The sequence below is a fragment of the Sander vitreus genome, unplaced genomic scaffold, assembly GCF_031162955.1.
Source record: "Sander vitreus isolate 19-12246 unplaced genomic scaffold, sanVit1 ctg323_0, whole genome shotgun sequence".
In the NCBI taxonomy this organism is placed as follows: domain Eukaryota; kingdom Metazoa; phylum Chordata; class Actinopteri; order Perciformes; family Percidae; genus Sander; species Sander vitreus.
Genome location: NW_027595469.1, coordinates 51,322 through 65,789, shown reverse-complemented (window position 1 = coordinate 65,789; position 14,468 = coordinate 51,322). Strand labels below are relative to the sequence as shown.

The 14,468-nt window shown below is 46.9% G+C and overlaps 1 non-coding gene and 1 pseudogene across 1 annotated transcript; one reads left to right on the top strand and one right to left on the bottom strand.

The window, feature by feature from the left end:
- Window positions 1-934: 934 nt before the first annotated feature.
- LOC144513707 (U5 spliceosomal RNA) lies at window positions 935-1,048 on the top strand. The gene has a single exon (XR_013501160.1). It is a non-coding gene; the product is annotated as a U5 spliceosomal RNA (small nuclear RNA).
- Window positions 1,049-14,090: 13,042 nt separating this feature from the next.
- On the bottom strand, window positions 14,091-14,261 carry LOC144513706 (U2 spliceosomal RNA; annotated as a pseudogene).
- Window positions 14,262-14,468: the final 207 nt, after the last annotated feature.

Genomic DNA, 14,468 nt, shown 5'->3' with positions numbered 1-14,468 from the left:
TTAACAATACATAACTTAGATTATTTTAAGAATTCAATCATTGATTCTCCATGCTTATTTACTGAACTATCCAAGAAGGCTCTAGGGGCCATCACATCCACTTCTTTTAGGTAGTCATCAAAAGCACCTATCCTACTGTTGAAATCTCCACACACTAAAATTGCGTCAACTTCTGAATATAAATAAATCTAACTTAGAACATGATTAAAGAAAAAAGAAGCGTCCTTTCCCCATACTGACGTTTCAGGTGGCAGGTAACAGGTAAAAACAACAAAACTATAACCTGATTTTAAATGCACAAATTTTAAACCTAAAATAACATCCACCTGTTTGTCTACAACATCAATTTTGTATAATTCCACCAAGTTATTTTTAACAAAAAACCCAACCCCACCAGAGCCTTTAGGTGCTTTAACATGTTTTGTTCTATTATAACCAAACCATGTATAACCTTCCAAGTCGATTACTTTGTCATCAAATAAATGTGTCTCATTCAGCGAAATAATATCCGGATTTAAAGTATTCAAAATAACACTTCTTAATTTACAGTTACCTACAGTCCATCCGTTAACGTTCCAATGTACTAAAGAAATGGAATCTTGAGCATGGTGGGTCCGAGAAACCGTTCATCTTCCAGTATCTGGCGTGCGTCGCTGTTGCTCCTTGTCACGTTTGACAATGCATCCATTCCAATGTTATAATACTCTAAGACACGACAACTGGGGTGAAAAACACAGCAGCGAATAAACAGCAAGATGAAGTTTCACAAAAGTGCGGCGAGATTTGCACTATTGATTGGCAGTAAAAACAGCAGAGAGAAAATATTGGCGGTGTGGCCTTGGATTTGGAAAGCGGCACACCAAGTGAGGCTTACCACGAGGGTTTGGACTGGGACGACCAGGGTTTACGGCTGCTCTTGAGTAGAGGGCTGTACTTATGCTGATTTCTCTTCATAAGACACAAGTCTTTCGCCTTTTACTAAAGACTTCCATGGAGAGGAACACCAATGAGATGAACCTATTTTTGGTGGGCTCTGCTGTTTGGCTCAGCCTTGTGTACTTGTGACAAGCAAATAAGCTGTCCTTAACTAGACTTCTATTGTTATTAGCAGCTAAGAAACAGGACACAGAGGGAACATTGCCGTTTGGCTGAACCTTGTTTAATTATGAAAACCAAACAAGCTGTCTTTAACCAGCCTTAGGTGCTTCACCATGGAGCATAAGTAGCACTATTATGTCATGTCCAATTAAAAGTACTGGACCATGACAAGTGAGAACCGTCCGGGGAGGTTGCGTCGGACAGCAAACAAGTGGTGCTCATTGCTTCTCGGTCTTTTGGTTAAGACTGTGATCACCTCCGGCTAATCGGAAAACTCTGTTTGTGGCCTTGTTTTCAGTGTTTTTGGAGGATATTGTCATATATTGTTTGAAATGTTTTCAATTCCTTGTAATTTGCTCTTTTACAAAGGTAGGTAAGTTTCTTAAAACTTTATTTTAAACCTAAACTAGGTCAATTGAGTGGGGTCTCCATCATGTCAGCCAACCATGCTGGCATGCGGAGGCACCACAGCGTCCGTTTTACTTTTAAAGATAAAGATGGCAATCCATTGGTGATGTCAAGGCTTGACTTCTCCAGGAAGCTAATACAGAGAACGTTACTTTTCCTACCAGAAGATATAAATTGTATTGTTACCCTGCCTTTTAACAAAGGTTTCAATGTAAGCTTTCACTCTGCCAGTGTTCTCAGAGACTTCTGGAATAGATATGAAATTCAATGTTGAGAAACTGACTGACAATGCCTTTAAAACAGTCATTGTCAGAATGTTCAATGACATTTGTTTGTGGCTGGGGAGATATTGCACTGTGAAAGGCCAGGCTACCAAGGTGAGGGATGAGGATGGAATCTGGAAATGCGCGTGGAGGGTCCCCATACACCAATGTCAGGACCCTCAGGGCTTCCAGGACTTGAAACATCTGCCATCAATGATAGTTGATAGTCGGTAACAACGGAGGCTACATCCACTACCAGGGACAGCCCAAGCTCTGCCGCAAGTGTGGTGAGCATGGGCACCTGGCAGAAGCATGTCAATAGATAATTTGTGGGAAATGTAGAGAAATTGGGCATACCTTTGAGGAGTGTAGCAATGGCAGGAAGTGTAATCTTTGTGGAGAAACAAACCACCTCTTCAGAGATTGCCCAAAGTCTTTTGCCAACAAACTGAAAGCAACAAAGGTAGTCGCAAAGGAACAAAATGGCGGACCAGGTGAACCATTTAGAGAGCTGTTTGAAGAAGCCGAGCTGGGAAATTCAAATCTCACTCCAAATCCTGTGATTGGGAGAGGAGGAGGGGCCTGTAACTGCCCAATCAGAGGAGAGGGGTGAGAAAGATGGGGCAGTGCAGGCAGGAGACGGAGCTAGTCTAGAACATGAAAGTGACCAGTCACAAGGCAATAGCAAGGATGCCTCCCTCCCCAATGCCCAGCCGGCCAAGAGGCCTTTATCAGAAAGTCTCCTGGATTCGCAGAGAAGAGGGGAAGAGCTGGCAACTCCTCAGACAGTTTATCTGTGGGGGAGCCCAGAGTCTTCCCCCCCAATTCCCCAAATGAGGTCTCTTTCCTAAACATAGCTCTGCAATCAACCCCCAAGGACTCAAACTTAAATGCAACCTTGCAACAAAGGCCCACCCCCAGAGTCCAACCGGGAAATGAAGCTCAAACCCTTCCTTTTTCACCAATAGGAGTGAAGGAAGAGCTCCATTCACAAGCCATTTTAAGACAATTTAACATTGCAATTCCCCTCTTAGTCCTTTAAAATGTCATACTTGTTATTTATAATCATACTCATGACACTTACCTTCTCAACCATAAATGTGAGAAGTGTGAAGTCGAGAGTTAGAGCCAAGACTGTTTTATCCTTTCTTAACTCTTTGAAGTCGGATGTGTTTTTAATACAGGAGTGTGGCCTGCCGTTTTTAAACCATTAAAGAGATTGGGAGGAGTTATGGCAACAAACATCGATATGGAGCGGATCAAATCAGAACAAAAATGATGGCGTGGCCATTCTAATCAAAAAAACCCTAGTCTTGGTGAAGGGTAGCACAGTGGTGAGAGATGGCCGGGCACTTTTAGCACACTTGACTTATATGGGAAGAGATTTTAACGTCTTAAATATTTATGGTTTTAATGATAAAAATGACAGTTATGACCTTTTAGAAGACCTGCAGTTCCACATGCTAGGTAGGGCACCACTAGTTGTAGGGGGTGATTTTAATTGTACTCTAAGCAGGAATGACAGGAAAGGAGCAGGGGAAGATCTTAAAATTGACAAAACATTGGTTTTATTACGGGACATATGCAAAGATTTTAAACTTGTCGACTGTTTTAGGACCATGCATCCCAGAGAGCAAGGCTTCACCTGGTTCAGTGGTGATGGCACCAGAGCCTCTCGCATAGATTACATTTTATCACGCGATTGCCCACCAATGAATGCTAGATTGGAACCTGTTTTCTTTTCTGACCACGCAATGCTTTCCTGCACCCTCTCACTGTCTTCTGAGGTGATATTAGGAAGTGGTCTGTGGAAGCTCAACTGTTCCCTTTTAGAGGATAGGGAGTTAGTTAGTCAGTATCGGGAGCAGTACCTTGAGTGGCAGACCCTTCAAGACTTTTACGATACACATGCACATTGGTGGGAAATGGTAAAAAGACGGACCCAGACCTTCTTTAGACAGACAGGTAAGAGAAAGAAAGATAGGGACGACAGATGCATGTTATGACTGCAAAAACAACTTCAGCTGGTATTTTAAACTAAACCAACAAGGGATGGATCGAAATGAAGACATGAAACAAATTAAAGGAGAGATGTCCCTTTTAGCAGAAATTAAAAGCAAGGGTGTCATTTTAAGAAGCAAAGAAATAGAGGAAGGGGAAAAGTGTATAAGATACTTCTTTAAGAACATAGTAAATAAAGGAGGGGGCATTTTAAGCTTAAAAAAAGAAAATGGCTGCACTGCTAAAACAACAGAGGAAATCAAAGACACAATTGAAAACTTTTATACAGAACTATATAGAGAAAAACTGGTTCAAAGAGACAGCATGATGGAAGTTTTAAAATTCATTGAGCAAACGGTAGACGACAGAATGCTTTTAACCCAGGATTTTACTATTCTCGAGTTAAATGAATGCATCAAGAGTTTTAGAACAGGGAAGTCCCCAGGAGAAGACAGACTTCCCTTAGAATTTTATCTAACATTTTGGGACATTTTAGCACCTAAAAGATGTTTTTAGCGATTTTTAAAAACTTGAATAACTTCCTGACAGCTTTAGAGTAGGGATAGTGACCCTCCTTTACAAAGACAAAGACAAGACTGACCTGAGAAATTGGAGACCCATCACACTTTTAAATTTTGATTGTAAACTTTTTAGTAAACTTTTAGCATCACGCACGTCTTTGTTTTTAGAAGGGCTGATCCACCCGGATCAAGCCTGTGCCATACCAGGGAGGAAGATCACCGACAGCCTCGTACTGATCCGAGACACCATCTGTTATGCGAGAGACAGAAACATCCGGCTAATAGTCCTAAATTTAGATTTTGAGAAAGCTTTTGATCAGGTCTCGCACCAATACCTTTTCCAGGTACTGCAAAAAATGGGTTTCCCAAGAAGGTTTATAGCCTGGGTTTACTGTACCGGGGTATTACCAGCAAATTCCTTGTTAATGGGAATCTGACAAAAGCAGTCAATATCAACTGCGGTGTCCGTCAGGGGCGTCCGTTATCTGCCCTCCTTTATGTTATTTTCATCGAACCACTGGCACAGATCTTGAGAATGGACAAACAAATCAATGGGGTAGGAGTGCCAGGGAGCGGGGGACTTGCGACAAAGTGCATTTTATATATGGACGATATTAACATTTTATGCACTGACCTTTTATCTGTCAACAGGACTCTAGACTTGACCGACTGGTTTGGGCGGGCCTCTGGGTCAAAACTAAATAGAAGCAAGACCCTAGCCCATTTTTATGTACCGTGGACAGCTACTGAGATGACAGGACTCCCCCTGACTGTGACCCAGACCGACCAAAAAATACTTGGGGTCAAATTTGATAGGGAGGGGAGAGGGAAAACAAATTGGCCAGACATGGTAGGGAAAGTTAGGCAGAGATTAGGGTACTGGAGACTTAGAGGACTGACACTAGAAAGAAAGGTTTTAATCATCAAGGCAGTGATTTTACCTTTGCTTTTACTCATCAGCTCTGTTTTTATCCCACCCAGAAAAGTGATTTTAGACCTGCAACGAGCCATCTGAAATGCTAAGACAGCAGCTATGGCACGGTTCTGGATGGGATCATATCTCAGAAGACTGAAAATTTTACTCTCTGATCTTAAAGTACCTGTGTCTTTTATCCTGCCGCCAACCTGTGCTTTTATCTAGACCTTTTTAAAACGGTTTCACCTTGAGCAAGAAGATCTGTATGTTTTAACAAATCTTCGCTCTCTCATTTCAGTTGTGCAAGAGCGGGAACCAGTGAGTCCAGTGCGTGGGCTGGCATTTGGCGAGGCCTCAACTGTTTGGCACAACATGAACCATTCGGCTCTCCCAAACAGACTCCGGGACCTGTCATGGATGGTGGCTCATGAGATCCTCCCCGTCAGGTCCGTCATGCACTCCCGGGGCATGTCAGCGCACTCAACCTGCCCCCGACCAGGTTGTGGCGAGCTGGAGTCGGTGAGGCATTTGCTCTGGGAGTGCAGCGCTGCCGTAGACCAGTGGGCAATGGCCGGCTCCTTGCAATTCCCGTACTTACCAGCAAGGGAGGTCCTCACAGCACAGCTAGTGCTGTATGGGATCAGCCCAAAGAAACAGATGCCAGCATGTGACTTTGCAAATCAGTGGCTCACCCTGGCTGCCATCAAAGACGCCATTTGGACCTCCAGAAACTTGCTGGTAAGAAAGCACATGCAGATCCCCCCCGCAGCTGTGATCAGGATGGCTGCAGCAGCGGCCCAAATGGCCCGAGCTGCAAGCGGCAGGCCAAGGACACAGCTGCAAAGAAGAATCGCCTCTGTGCCCATTCGGATGAAGGAGCCAGAGCCACACAGGACAAGGTCAAAGCAGCGGCGACCTGACTCTCCGGGTGAGGCAGGTGGGAAGGCGCAACAAGGGGAGGGTCTCCTCTGAGCACCGCAATAGGACCCCAAGAGACCCAAACGGTATTAGTATAGCCTTGTTAGGGACTCACTGCGCTTCTGCACAACTGATATTTGAAGAGAGCATTTAAACAAATGCCCTCTCTCTTAAGAGTTTTTATATGGACACTAAACACACTCTGACATGCATAAGATGACAACTTTTTGTTTACCTGAAACTTATGAAAACAACTCTTACCTGTATTACGTCTGAAAACAATTGTTTTTACTGTACTACACCTGTTTTAAATAGTTTTACAGAGTAACTTATTTATTTATCGCGTTGTATCTTAAATGGTAACTGAAATGTTGTGAATTATGTGAAGACCTTTATGAAATGTGTCTTGAACTTGTGTCAATAATAATTAAAAAAAATCTGTACTTAACTAGACTTCTGTTGTTATTAGCAGCTAAGAAACAGGACACAGAGGGAACATTGCCGTTTGGCTGAACCTTGTCCAGTTGTGAAAACCGAACCGTCTTTAACCAGCCTTAGGTGTTTCGCCATGGAGCGCTTGGGCGGGGGTTCTAAGTAGCAGCTATTGTTATGCCCAATTAAAAGTACTGGACCATGAGCTAAGATCAAGTGTACGAGGAAAGAGGACAACGGCAGATAGTTTGGGACATGGCCGCAGGAGGTGCGAAAGAGCAGACGATTCCAAAAGTCGGGCTGAGCTACACGCTAAGTCTTCGGGTGGATTATGAAGAGGAGCAAGTTCTGTCACGTGCATTATTCTGCAAGGGCGTCATTGTTGGGCAGCTAAATCTGAAGGTTGACGAGGTCTACTGCATTCAGTGGAATCAGCAGGAATGGGCTTTTGATGTCACCTTTTGGACCGAGGATGTTTATGGAAGGGTGGCAGATCGCTGCAGAGCTGAAGCTGGGGTAAGGCCTCTAGCCTTTTACAAAATTTTGAACCTGGACAGGCCGAATTTCAGGATGGTTTCTGTTCATATGTACAACCCCTTTGTGACTGACTTAGCGTTAGCTGCTTTTCTTGGGCGCTATAGCGAGGTTGTGAGTGCAAAACATGTGAAGGATCCTATGGGGTTTTGGACTGGAAGGCGGCAGTTCCAGGTTCTGCTGAACCCTGACCCACAAGGACCTAGCGGTCTTAAACACCCACCTGCTCAGTTCAGTCTTGGTGGGGATCGTGGATATCTCTTCTACTCTAGACAGCCAGCCTTTTGCAGGAGATGTAAGCAGTCTGGTCATACAGAGGCAGGCTGCACAGGATCATGCTGCCGTTTTTGTGGGCTGAAGGGTCATGAGGCTAAGGATTGCACTACTACAACTAGGGCCTGTCATGGATGCGGGGGACTGGACCACCTCTACTGGAGCTGTCCCCGTCGTAGGAGGACTTTTGCTGAGGCAACCCAGGCTACTAGTGCACCAGAAGGAGCCAAGGAGTCAGAAAAGGGACCTATACTTTTGCAGGTTGTTTCCTGGGGAAGCTGATGCAGTTTGAGCCGGTTTCGGGTCCTTCGGCAAGTGGAGGGCGAGAGGCACTCCAGGTGCAAGCGAAGTTGGATGCTGTGCCTCTGGTGAACGGAGAAGTGACAGATCTTCAGGGGCAGGAACCGGGCAGCACTGCTGAAGCGGACAGGGAGGCTCAGCTGACCTCTGACAACGTGGGGGGGTTGCCGGCTGACACTCCTGGCTCGGCCTCATGTACAGTGAAGCAGGGGGCACGGAAAGGTTCACAGGTATTCGGAGCAGGGCTTAAAACAGGTTGTGGGGAGAGGGGGTACAGTAAGAAGTCGAAGGGTGAGGGGCAGAAGCGGAAGGCCAAAGTGGGGGTTGATGGTGGACTGGGAGAGGGGCACCTAATGGGGGCTGTAAAGGAAGTAGAGGAGGGAGGGGTCCTGGAGCAGGGAAGTGGGAACACTGAAGACAGGGAGGGTGGAGAGGTGAAGGAACAATCAGGGGACATTCTAGCTGCAGCTTTGGGGCTGGAGTATGATCTCTCCCCAGATCTCTTAATGCTGTCATCTCCAGTGGGGGAAGATGCAGATACAGTAGACCTGGCAGACCATCAAATGTGCCGAATGCAGAGCCCTATTCCTGGGCTGAACAGATGGACAATGAGAATTATTACACATAGTGTGGAGGGAATGGATTCATTTTTTTTGTAACGGTCATTTATAATATAAAATGGGTACTTTTAAGGTTCTTTCTTTAAATGCAAGGGGGATGAGGGACACAGTTAAAAGAAGGGTTGTTTTTGATTTTGTGGACTCTCTACTTGTCGCCATTTGTTTTTTGCAGGAGGTGCATTTACGTGATAAGAGTGATGTTGGGAATTTTTCTGTCTTGTGGAAAACCAAATATCAGTGCACACTGAACTGCCCGTCTTTCGCCTTTTACTAAAGATTTCCGTGGAGAAGAACACCAATGAGTTGAACCTATTTTTGGTGGGCTCTGCTGTTTGGCTGAGCTTTGTGTACTTGTGAAAAGCAAATAAGCTGTCCTTAACTAGACTTCTGTTGTTATTAGCAGCTAAGAAACAGGACACAGAGGGAACATTGCCGTTTGGTTGAACCTTGTCCAATTGTGAAAATCAAACAAGCTGTCTGTAACCAGCCTTAGGTGCTTCACTATGGAGCGCTTGGGTGGGGGTGCTAAGTAGCAGCTATAGTTATGCCCAATTAAAAGTACTGGACCATGACAAGTGCGAACTGTCTGGGGAGGTTGCGTCAGACAGCAAACAGGTGGTCCCTTTTGATTCTCCCCTTCAAATCAAACTCAACCCTCCTTATCACCCCATCCACCCCACTATCCCTGTTCTTCCTTACCAGGTCTTGCCTAGCCCACCACAAGCTCCTCTTCACAATGCTAACAATCAACCACATAAGGAAATTTGCACTCCCCAAGCCCACCCCTCTGTCCACCCTATCCCATGTCAGTTTGAGACCAGAAACCACCTGAATCCACATCCCTGCCCTGCCCCAAACCACACCAGCAAATGGACAATCCCACATGACATTTCTGTCTCGTCCTCTGAGCATGCTGACCTAGGACAGACAGGGGATCTCGCCAAACCATGCCTATACATTACATCTCGTACTGGCAGACACCTGTGAAGGCACAACCAATTAAGATCCTTAAGTCCATTGTCAAGCCCCCTTGGCTGGATCCCCCTCCAAATCCTAGATGGGGTACCAACCACAGGAGGCACAACCACTCTCTTTCTGACCTCTCTGTAGAGGACAATGTGATCCAGCCTTACTGCTGTGTCTGAAACCTCTGGATGAGCCCGCAGCCACCTGGCTGCATGGAGGTAGTGCCACGGCAACTGCTCCACCCGTGGTGCCAAATTGCTCCAGACCATCAGTCTTCTGGCCTGATAGGCGAAATAGAGCCTTAAGAAGTAGCCTGATGGATGCTCTACCGGAGCTGACAACTCCCTACACAAAAATGAAACAAACATGCAGTCCAGCTTCAGCGGGAGGTGTGGCACATCTCTCCCCCCTGGTTCTATATCAGCCATCATGCGGGCCCTCGCCACATACTCATATCTCCCACCCCACAGGAAACTAAAAACAAGACACATAAGAGGCCTCCTCATACCGACTGGCAATGGGTATATGTACGCCAAATACAAGAGAGACGGCAATACATCCACCTTCAGAACTAGTACCTTCCCTATAAAAGTCAGGCACCTTCCCTTCCAGAGTGTGAGCTTCTTCTGGACTGCCAGAATTCGCCCGGACCAGTTGGTCGTTGCACTGTGAACTCTGTCAAAGCTGACCCCTAGTACCTTCAGTGGTCCTGTGCAGAGCGACAGCCCCCCTAGTACCTTCATCTCGCCTTTCCAACATCCAAAGAACTTCACAGAGGACTTGGCACAATTTAGTTTTGCCCCCGCCACCTGACCATATTCCTGGAGGATCTCCAGGGATCGAATCAGGCATGCCTCACTGTCCAGCAGCAGAGTGGTATCATCCGCATACTGAGACAGCTTGACCCCAAGTCATCCGCTGCCAGGTACCAGAAAACCTTTCACACCTGTGTCAGCCCGAATGGCTGCCGCCAGGGGCTCCATGTAGAGCAGAGGCGAGAGCGGACACCCCTGCCTCACCCCTGAGTACACCCTGAAAACATCCCCAAGGTGACTGTTAACAGAAACTGTACTCCCCATCCCTTTGTACAATATGCGTAACCACCTTATAAACCCCTGGCCAAAACCTAACCTCTTTAGTACCCTGAACATAAAACCCCAGTGAACCCTGTCAAAAGCCTTTGCCTGGTCAAGCGCAACAACCATAAGTGGCACCTGCCTGTACTCTGCCCAGGCAACAGCATCCCGAATGAGCTGAAGATTCCATCTCAATGAGCGCCCTGCCACTCCACATGTCTGGTCTACATGGACCACATGAGGAAGCGCCGTACCCAATCGATCAGCCAGGACCTTTGCCAGGAGTTTATAATCCACACACAGCATTGTTAGTGGCCGCCAGTTCCCCAGGTTGGTGTGATCTCCCTTCTTAAACAGAAGGGAGATGACCCCCGTGGCCAATGACCCTCCCATCACACCTGTGCGGAATATTTTGGACAACACCTCCAAAACTACAGGCCCGAGTAAATCCCAAAACTTAAGATAAAACTCCACCGGAAGCCCATCAATACCAGGCACCTTCTGCCTGTTCATTCTACTTAGAGCATCCTTAAGCTCCACAAGAGTGATCGGGGCCTCCATAGTCTGCGCTATATCAGATGGAACCCGTTGGGTCAGCACATCCAAAAAAGCCTCCCTCCCCCCCTCGCATCTATCTCCTTCTCCCTAAACCTCGCATGGAAATAGTCAGTGGCAACTTGCACCATCTCAACTTCTCCTTCCACAACCCTGCCCTGCTTGTCCCTAACCCCTGTCACCACCGTATTTGCCCTATCAGCCCTTATAGAGCCAAATAAGGCTGCAGAACACGTCTCAAATCCCTCAAGGAAAATACAACGCGACTGCAACAGGTACGCCCGGGCCTTACCCTCAAAAACCTCCCTCAATTGCTCTTTCAGGGAGACACAAGCCCGCTGATTTACAGTACCACCACTGTTTCCCCTGGCGTACTTGAGCTCAAGAAGGTACTGCAGTCGAAGCACCTCCCTCTTCGCCACCCTCACCTTCCTTTTACAATACTGGACACGAAAAATACTTAATGCGCTCCTTGGCTACCTCCCATCACTCTATCACCCCAGAACACATTGGTCTGAGTCCTAGCAGGCCTTTGAAAAATCTGTTCGAAAAACGCCTCCTCCAAAATACTGATATTAAGGCGCCAGTACCCAGGTCCAAAAATTGCCATCCACGAGCATACCTCAAACAGTAGCCCATCGTGATCAGAAAAAAACATAGGGAGCATTGTACCTGCCAATAGACCATAAGACCTCGCAAAAAACACATAATCCAAACACTTTACTATTCCACGTAAGTTACGCCATGTGGGCCCATCTAACTGCGGCTTACCACCCTTGCCCCATCAACCAATCCATGTGTGGCCATTAGGTTGGAAATGAAAATGCTGCTGGAATCCACCTGTTTCCCTAACTCTTGATTAAAATCCCCACCTAAGATAACCTGCCTATTAGTGACAAGGTCTGGCTCCACCAACCCAAACATGTCTTGCCTTTCTGCTGGGGTTTGTGGTCCATACACTACAACAACTCGCATCTTGGCTGTCCCCCATGTGATGTCTGCTCCCATTATTCTCCCCTGAACAATAACAAAAGTGGACTCCACCCATATCTCTTTGACCCCAAATAAAATTCCAACCCCCGTAGAGTGCACCCCCCCCCCCCCATGCTCCACACTGAGTCACCCTTCGTCCACTCCCTTGAAAAATTCCCAACATCACTCTTATCACGGAAATGTAGAGAGTCTACAAAATCAAAAACAACCCTTCTTTTAACTGTGTCCCTCATCCCCCTTGCATTTAAAGAAAGAACCTTAAAAGTACCCATTTTATATTATAAATGACCGTTACAAAAAAAATGAATCCATTCCCTCCACACTATGTGTAATAATTCTCATTGTCCATCTGTTCAGCCCAGGAATAGGGCTCTGCATTCGGCACATTTGATGGTCTGCCAGGTCTACTGTATCTGCATCTTCCCCCACTGGAGATGACAGCATTAAGAGATCTGGGGAGAGATCATACTCCAGCCCCAAAGCTGCAGCTAGAATGTCCCCTGATTGTTCCTTCACCTCTCCACCCTCCCTGTCTTCAGTGTTCCCACTTCCCTGCTCCAGGACCCCTCCCTCCTCTACTTCCTTTACAGCCCCCATTAGGTGCCCCTCTCCCAGTCCACCATCAACCCCCCACTTTGGCCTTCCGCTTCTGCCCCTCACCCTTCGACTTCTTACTGTACCCCCCTCTCCCCACAACCTGTTTTAAGCCCTGCTCCGAATACCTGTGAACCTTTCCGTGCCCCCTGCTTCACTGTACATGAGGCCGAGCCAGGAGTGTCAGCCGGCAACCCCCCCACGTTGTCAGAGGTCAGCTGAGCCTCCCTGTCCGCTTCAGCAGTGCTGCCCGGTTCCTGCCCCTGAAGATCTGTCACTTCTCCGTTCACCAGAGGCACAGCATCCAACTTCGCTTGCACCTGGAGTGCCTCTCGCCCTCCACTTGCCGAAGGACCCGAAACCGGCTCAAACTGCATCAGCTTCCCCAGGAAACAACCTGAAAAAGTATAGGTCCCTTTTCTGACTCCTTGGCTCCTTCTGGTGCACTAGTAGCCTGGGTTGCCTCAGCAAAAGTCCTCCTACGACGGGGACAGCTCCAGTAGAGGTGGTCCAGTCCCCCGCATCCATGACAGGCCCTAGTTGTAGTAGTGCAATCCTTAGCCTCATGACCCTTCAGCCCACAAAAACGGCAGCATGATCCTGTGCAGCCTGCCTCCCGTATGACCAGACTGCTTACATCTCCTGCAAAAGGCTGGCTGTCTAGAGTAGAAGAGATATCCACGATCCCCACCAAGACTGAACTGAGCAGGTGGGTGTTTAAGACCGCTAGGTCCTTGTGGGTCAGGGTTCAGCAGAACCTGGAACTGCCGCCTTCCAGTCCAAAACCCCATAGGATCCTTCACATGTCTTGCACTCACAACCTCGCTATAGCGCCCAAGAAAAGCAGCTAACGCTAAGTCAGTCACAAAGGGGTTGTACATATGAACAGAAACCATCCTGAAATTCGGCCTGTCCAGGTTCAAAATTTTGTAAAAGGCTAGAGGCCTTACCCCAGCTTCAGCTCTGCAGCGATCTGCCACCCTTCCATAAACATCCTCGGTCCAAAAGGTGACATCAAAAGCCCATTCCTGCTGATTCCACTGAATGCAGTAGACCTCGTCAACCTTCAGATTTAGCTGCCCAACAATGACGCCCTTGCAGAATAATGCACGTGACAGAACTTGCTCCTCTTCATAATCCACCTGAAGACTTAGAGTGTAGCTCAGCCCGACTTTTGGAATCGTCTGCTCTTTCGCACCTCCTGCGGCCATGTCCCAAGCTATCTGCCGTTGTCCTCTTTCCTCGAACACTTGATCTTAGCTCATGGTCCAGTACTTTTAATTGGGCATAACTATAGCTGCTACTTAGCACCCCCGCCCAAGCGCTCCATGGCGAAACACCTAAGGCTGGTTAAAGACAGCTTGTTTGGTTTTCACAACTGGACAAGGTTCAGTCAAATGGCAATTTTCCCTCTGTGTCCTGTTTCTTAGCTGCTAATAACAACAGAAGTCTAGTTAAGTATAGCTTATTTGCTTTTCACAAGTACACAAGGCTGAGCCAAACAGCAGAGCCCACCAAAAATAGGTTCAACTCATTGGTGTTCCTCTCCACGGAAGTCTTTAGTAAAAGGCGAAAGATGGGCAGTTCAGTGTGCATTGATATTTGGTTTTCCATAAGAAGAAGAAGGGTGCACCGTTCCCGGCATCGCTGCAATACCAGGTCGATGCATGGAGTGAATGGAGCAAGCCCCTTTTTCAACTCCCATTGCTAAAATCCATTTAATATGTTGTCCCCTGATAGAGGACATATCAGATATTAAACTGATAAGAACAGATTTAGTTTTGTTAAAACATACACATCTTCTTGCTCAAGGTGAAACCGTTTTAAAAAGGTCTGGATAAAAGCATAGGTTGGCGGCAGGATAAAAGACACAGGTACTTTAAGATCAGAGGGTAAAATCTTCAGTCTTCTGAGATATGACCCCATCCAGAACCGTGCCATAGCCGCTGTCTTAGCATTTCTGGATGGGGCCGTGGCTGCTGTTATGTGTATAGCTGTAA